This window comes from Miscanthus floridulus, chromosome 6 (assembly GCF_019320115.1).
Source record: "Miscanthus floridulus cultivar M001 chromosome 6, ASM1932011v1, whole genome shotgun sequence".
Classification (NCBI taxonomy): Eukaryota; Viridiplantae; Streptophyta; class Magnoliopsida; order Poales; family Poaceae; genus Miscanthus; species Miscanthus floridulus.
The window spans coordinates 28,153,577-28,161,127 of NC_089585.1; the positions used below are offsets into that span (position 1 = coordinate 28,153,577).

The 7,551-nt window shown below is 40.4% G+C and overlaps 1 non-coding gene across 1 annotated transcript; it reads right to left on the reverse strand.

Moving 5' to 3' along the window:
- Nucleotides 1-6,574: 6,574 nt before the first annotated feature.
- On the reverse strand, nt 6,575-6,655 carry TRNAL-AAG (transfer RNA leucine (anticodon AAG)). Its single transcript has one exon. It is a non-coding gene; the product is annotated as a tRNA-Leu (tRNA).
- Between the last annotated feature and the right edge of the window lie 896 nt (nt 6,656-7,551).

Sequence of the window (7,551 nt, forward strand, 5' to 3'; positions counted from 1 at the left end):
ATAGTTTTAGAAAGTCTATATGAGAATCAAGGATTTGTGACTAGTGTTTGATAAAACTTTCTCAAATGGAAAAATGAGCTATGTAACAATTGTAGATCTTGCTGAGATGATCAAACTTGGTATTCAGAGATTTTTCATCTGAGGTCATTTAGTGTCTCATTTGAGCAGCTCATCAAGATCTACAATCCTTAATGAAAAAACAACACTTTGGCGGGCTACAAAAATTTCAGGCCTTCAGTCCCGGCCCAGGCCAGGAACCGGGACTAAAGGGTGGGCGGAATTGCCCGCCCAAAAATACCTTTAGTCCCGGCTAGTAACACCAACCGGGACTAAAGATCCTTTAGTCCCGGCTGGTAAGCCGAGCCGGGACTAAAGGGTTGGACCTTTAGTCCCGGTTCGGCTTACCAGCCAGGACTAAAGGATCTTTAGTCCCGGTTGGTGTTACCAGCTGGGACTAAAGGGTCTCGACCTATATATATCGACCGGTTCATCTTCTACTTTTCGATCTAGAATCTATCTCGTCGTCTCTGCAGCACCCACGCGCGCCGCCGTCGTCGTCTACCCTCGCCCGGCCTCGATCGTCGTCTCTACCGCGCCCGCACCGCCATTGTCGTCGAGCCCCGCCCGGCGGCCGTCAATTCTCTATCGTACGTCATCCTCACGCGGCTTTGCTCGGCCCCGTGGCCGGCCAGCACGCCCAGCCGCCATGCATGCATTCATAGCCTATTTTATTTAGATAGTTTTTAGATACTTTTTAGATAGTTTTTTAGATAGTTTTTAGGTAGTGTTTGATATATATGTTAGATTTAAATGTATTAAAATTTAATTAGTAGTTTATTCTTAGTTTTTAGATAGTTTTTGATATATGTTAATTAGATTTAAATGTATTAAAATTTAATTATTACTTTATTTAGATAGTTTTTATTATAGTTTTTGATATATTTAGTAATTATTATTCTATCTCTCTCTCTATATGTGTTAGATTTAATTTTAATTTAGTAAAATTCTATCTATGTATATATGTTAGGTTTAATTAGATTTAGTAATTAATTCTATCTAGAGATTCTATATGTATACATATATATGTACTTAATTATTTCTATGTGTATATATACATGTACTTAATTATTTCCATGTGTTGAGAGAGAGAGAGAGAAAATTATATCTAGAGAGACATTCTATGTGTTATCACATGCATATCTAGAGATATATACATATGCACTTATTCTATGTGTTGAGAGAGAGAAAGAAAATTATATCATTCTATATATATATATATATATATATACATGTACTTATTTCCATGTTTTTTGGATCGAAAGTGTTTTTTATTTGATTCCAAAGCCTATACCTTATTATTGTTTATCCTTATGAAATATTATGTGTTATTATATTTAATTGGATCTAGTAATTCTATATGTGTTATCACATGTACTTATGTTATGTGCCATAGTAATTCTATATATCTATGTGTTATCTTAAAGATACAAATGGCTGCTCCGGATGATAACTTGAATGATGACATAATGGCGAATATTATCAATGTCGACACCAATGTGGATGACACGAGTCAGTACTTTGCTGATTATGATGATATCCTGAATATGCCGGTGGTTGAAGATCAACAAATTGTCGCGCAAGAAAATACTGGCGAGGTATATTCGACTATCTATCATCTCTTATAGATGCATGCGTACGTATATTTGTTGTTAATCGTTGTGTTTCTACTCATGTAGCTGGTCTCTGGATCTACATCAACCACCGGTAAGAGTAGGAAAGTCTGAGGGCCAAAAAAGCCATTAGAGGGCCGTTTCATAATATCAGAATTCGACACCGACACCGGCAAACCATTGGGACCACATGCTCAGACATATGTCAATAAATATGGGTTCATTGTAAGGGATAGGATCCCAGTTAGTGCTCGTGAATGGAAGCAGAAGATATCCACTCCTAATGTTAGTTTTGTATCTGATCATGACAAGAACCTAGCTTGGAGAGATATCACTCAGCATTTCACATTACAAGCAGATGATGCTTTGAAGGAGCTAGTGAGGGATTAGACAATGAAGAAGATGGCAACATTGTTCCAGAGTTGGAAGAAGACATTGTATAAAAAGTTTATCTTGAAGAATGAACGCCGAATTTCAATGCTAAGGTGTTTGTCAAGTTGGAGTCCTATTGGGATGACTTCGTACAATACAAGATATCTCAAGAGAGTGAGGAACGTGTGATGAGGAATCAACAGAATGCCCGACAGAAGCAATACCATCATCGCATGGGATCAGGTGGTTATAGGAGTGCTGTTCCCAAGTGGCAGAACCTAGAAGTAGAGATTACTGCCAAGGGAATCATACCTGAAACAATAGAGAAGAACTGGCCTCAATGCGCGAAGAATTGGTTCTACGCTCATGGGGGAAGCCTAGACCCAGACACTGGCAAGCTAATTTTTGGCCAAAAAATTGAGAGAGCAACACAGAGACTAGCTCGTGCTAGGGAAGAAGCTGATAGTGGTGTTTTCAAGCCCAACAGAGAAAAGGATGAATTGACATATGCCCTAGAGAATCTCAAACACGGTGGTCGAACAAGAGGCTATGGGGCGGTTCTGTGGCTACAAGCATTCCCAGCAGACAGGGATACCTACAGAAGCCACCAGAGAAAGAAGGATGAGGAGGCAGACCGAATCCGTGTATTGGAGCAATTTGTTAATGAGTCACGACAAGCATTGCTTGAATCACATGAACGAGAAAAATCTCTTGGGGCAAGAATGCAAGAGGAGATCAAGAGGCAAGTGCAGCTAGCAATGAGTCAAGTGCAATCGACGTCGGGAGTCACCATTAGCCTTGTTGGTTAGATGAAAAGCAGTTCTGCTTCCACGGAGCTGCCAGTTATTTAAGGTGATGCTGGGTTGCGCTTTTCCGTTGATGACATTACCGAGCCTCTAACAACATGTGAGCTGCACATTCCAGATGGTAATAATGCATCAATCATGGTGGCTGTCGGGGTTGTATCTCCAATAGACCGAACGAAGACACCAAGAATCCATGGGTCAGTTATTCAACCTGGATATGCTAGCGTCTCGGTCGATAGAGTACTCAAAGGTTACAACAATGTTCCTCTTGACATTGAAGGCGGTGATGGGGAGAAGACACTAGGAGAAGCAGAGAAGACATTTATTCAATGGCGCAAATGCTTCATTATCATTCCTGGGGCGCCACCGCTTCCCCTACCTCACCCTAGGTACGAATGATAGTGAATGAAATATTATTTTTCCATTAATTTTATATTGGCTTCAAAAATAATTGACCACAACTTATTTTTGTAGCAGGGTCTCCCCCAGCCTAGCCCAATCATTCATTCCCCATCTCATCACAGCATTGCGGGGGGCGAGACGACTTCATCCCCATGGCGATCTCCAACTCCTAGACTGGCCCCATCGCCTCCACAACGATCTCCAACTCCTACACCAGCCCCACTGCCTCCACAACGATCTCCAACGCCTCCACGCCGGACTCCAACACCAGCCTCATCGCCTCCACGCCAGTCTCCAACACCACCCCCACCACCTCCACAGCGACGCACTACAAAGACGTCTAAGGTCCCGGCGGCAAAGAAGACCCAAAAAAAAAGAGTTATTTCTCAAGAAATACTTCCTGAAAAGACTGATGAGCAAATAGCAGCTGAAGAAGGCAAAAAAGTGAAATATTTTTTTATAGATATCCAAAAGCAGAGACAAGCGAAGCTTAAGGAGAAGTCGTACTTTTACATACCACGAGATCAGCTGAGGTAGAAGGTCGAAGCTCACAAGAAAAAGATGCTTGAAGTTCGTAAGCCACCGCCACTATCAGACTATGACCGCTCCCTCGTGAAGTCACATGATGCACATAAGAAAAGGAAAAGAGCATCAGGGAAGGATGTCCCATAGCTCGGACAATAGAAGCAACCAATGCAAAATCTTGTTGTTGCTAATCAATATGGTTCCAACATAGAAGTCTATCGACCAGACAACTCTGGAGAAGTGTTGGTTCAAGACCTTAATGATTTTTTTGAACAAACTGGTTTAACCTTGGATCAAGTGACGGACAAAGCTCCAATCCAGAACCTAGAAGTTGATACCTGGAAGACTTATAAATTTGGCAAAAGTCTATACAACCCTGCGGCTCTGAATGAATTGGGTACACAAATGTACTTGCTCAACAAGTGGTACATGTAGGCGTGTGGTAGGGGTGAGCAGTGGATCTTTGTCAGATTTAGAGACCATCATTACTTCCATGGAGATGACATCTTACATATTAGTTTCGAAGAATTGCATCAACTATTCCACTTGGACGCTCTGGACAAATCAATCATTAGCTCCTTTTGTTTGTAAGTGATTCTTACTTTTATTTAATAAACTCACTTCCATGCGTACGTGTATATAATTATCCTCACATGTAACTTATATTTATATACAGATTCTAGATGTCAGAGCTCCAAAGAATACAAGACACCAGTGTTGGCTTCATTGATCCTTATATCATATTCAAAACCAATATTATTGTCAAGGACCACTGGGTATCTGAAGCACAGACGAATATCATGAAGTTCTTCATGAAGTAGCACGACAAGACAACAATACTTTTCCCATACAACTTTGAGTAAGTGTTAATAATAATATAGTCTACACATTTTATGTAATATCAATACAACTTATATGCATGTACGTGTGTGTATAAACCAATGCAGGTTTCACTGGATACTCATTGTCATTGAGTTAAACTCAAGTCAGTTAGTAATCTTGGACTCATCGAGAAAAGAGCGAGCACAATACCAAGATATGATAGACATTATCCAGGGGTAATTTCGATCTCTCGCGCACAACTATTATTGAATAGACTTTGCCATAATTTATTAACGATCGTACATTATTGATCGCACAGGGTTTGAAAAGAGTTTATTCGGCAACACCGCAAGGATTGCAAGGCACCACTTAATGTAGTTGAAATACCATTAAGTAGTACTATATATACTTCCCCACGTGTTTAATTACTATATCGTACTTTAATTTACGTGTGAGATGATGAGAATAATCTTCTTCTCGTACAGTGGTGTTTGCGGTAGGAACCAGGTAATAACTTGTGTGATACTATGTTTGTGAATTTATCACTGCATACATAAGAAGAACTCCTGAAGATGTCCTCAGAGTACGTATATATATCAATTTTTTATTTATTTTTAAATAAATATATATATATATATATGTATTAATACTTTTCCTTTTATTTCAAATGCAATACTGAATGGTTGAAACGAAGGGTCATACAAAAAGACCATCTGAAAGCAGTTCAAGAGTCAATAGCAGAATATCTTCTAGAAAAAGTGCTAAATCCCAACGGTGAGTTCTACTTTGATCTAAGGAACTAATGATGTAAATTAAATGTTTATTGATATCGTTATTTTCGAGAACAAGATTATGAAAGTGTTGTATATATACATATATATCTATAATATATATAGTTTCATACTTTATTCGAATATAATAATGCTCGAGATGAGAATTAGATGTAATTATATGCGTGCGTGTATTTATATTAGCAGCGTAGAATACGTACATAAAAACATATTATATATTAAACAAATATGTGTAACTGAACTGAAAACAAATTAAACAAAAAAAAGAAAAAGAAAAGGAACCTTTAGTCCCGGTTAGGGTTACCAACCGAGACTAAAGGGTGAACCTTTAGTCCTGGTTGGGGTACCAACCAGGACTAAAGGGTGCGCTAGGTTTGCTCGGCTGGAGGGCCTTTAGTCCCGGTTGATAACACCAACCGGGACTAAAGGTCCATCTTTAGTCCCGGCTCGATGATCCGGAACTGAAGGTTCCACCTTTAGTCCCGGGATCGTTGTCCCGGCGCGGTAACCGGGACTAAAGGCCGTTACCGCCCGGGACTAAAGGCCGTTACCGCCCGGGACAACAAGTTCATTCTGTAGTAGTGATATACGTAGGCCTTGTATATTTTCTATATATTGAAAATAGTAATTGCACTTAGCGGAGGTGATGTGGATGGCTTGAATTAATACGTTGAAAGTTAGTGGGCTGACGTGGTATTAGTGGGAGATGATGTGGATAGTTATATTAGTAAGAAATGATCTGGATAATAATTGCATTTAGTGAAGGTGACGTTGATGGCTTGCATTAGTAGGTTGAAAAGTTAACGAACTGACCTGGCATTAGTGAAAGATGATGTAGACATTTAGTAAAAAAAATAATATGGATAGTTTACATGCGGAGACAAAACTTATACCGAGGTTTTAAAAATATAAGATACGTGTTTCGAATGGTGTTACTGTATAAAAATTGATGTTGAGTGTGGGATTTGTATAGAAAAATACGTGTCAATAAAAAACAAAAAGAAAAATAGATGTTGTGTGGGCTTGCATATTCAAAAAAATATATGTTTCAACACAAAACAAAAAGAAGAAAAATGAACGTTGAGAGGGATTTGTATAAAAAATATGTTTCAACAGAAAACAAAATTTAGAGGGATTTGTATAAAAAAATAATGTTTCAACAGAAAATAAAAAGAAAAAAAACAATTGTTGAGAGTGGGATTTGAACCCACGCCCTTTCGGACCAGAACCTTAATCTGGCGCCTTAGACCAACTCGGCCATCTCAACTTTAATACATGTAAAATAGTTTCAAAATAAAAAATACATGTGAAATGTCTAGAGAGATACAACTAACGAGATGACAACCTCAACAATTTGATCATCACATGCACCATGCATTTCTGACTTACCCACCCACGCACAAAGAGACGCAGGACGGCAGGAGCACGTGAGTCCACTCCACGTCGATGGCTCGATCCATTCGACCATCCCTTCCTTTTATACGTGTGCTGGATTGCCAGATCCTAGTAGACGCCTACTACACTGTCACTGACTGCCAGTAGTAGGTCGTTTGGTGAGGGACGGTGTCAGCTGTTTTGTTTCGCCTGCCGACCATCCGCAAACCCCGGCTGGGCGGGCTCCAGACGCCAAACTCCCCAAAGCTCCTTTCTACTGCTACTGCGTACTCCATCATTGCTGCCTGGATTGTGCATGCGCGTGGTGTCAAACACCAACACTGCGTGTGCGTCCCGTCAGTTCGGCTGGCCGTCCTGGGCAAATAATGCCACGGTTTCCTTGTCATTTGTCACGCACGCACGCAACGGACGCGGTGTAAGCGGTGGCTCCATGCGACCATGCATTGCCATGCCTCAAGTAGTCACGGGCTCGAAACTCTGCATTTCGATCATGTACGTGCGGAGTGCCCTGCTATGTATTCTGGAGTCTGGAGATGAGATATTCGTTGAACTTGGATTGGATCGATCTAGGGACGAAAAGCAAGCAAAAGTGCCACTAGCGCCCGTTCTGCATGGATGAATGATTAAAAGCTTGGCTAGGCCTCTTTATATGGCCTTTCTGCCTGCTGCTAGCTTCATTTCCACGCTTCCTGCTCCACTCCTCCCATCAGCCATCGTCTAAGCACACTTTTACAGCAAACGCGACTAGCTAGATCTATATAGATGAAT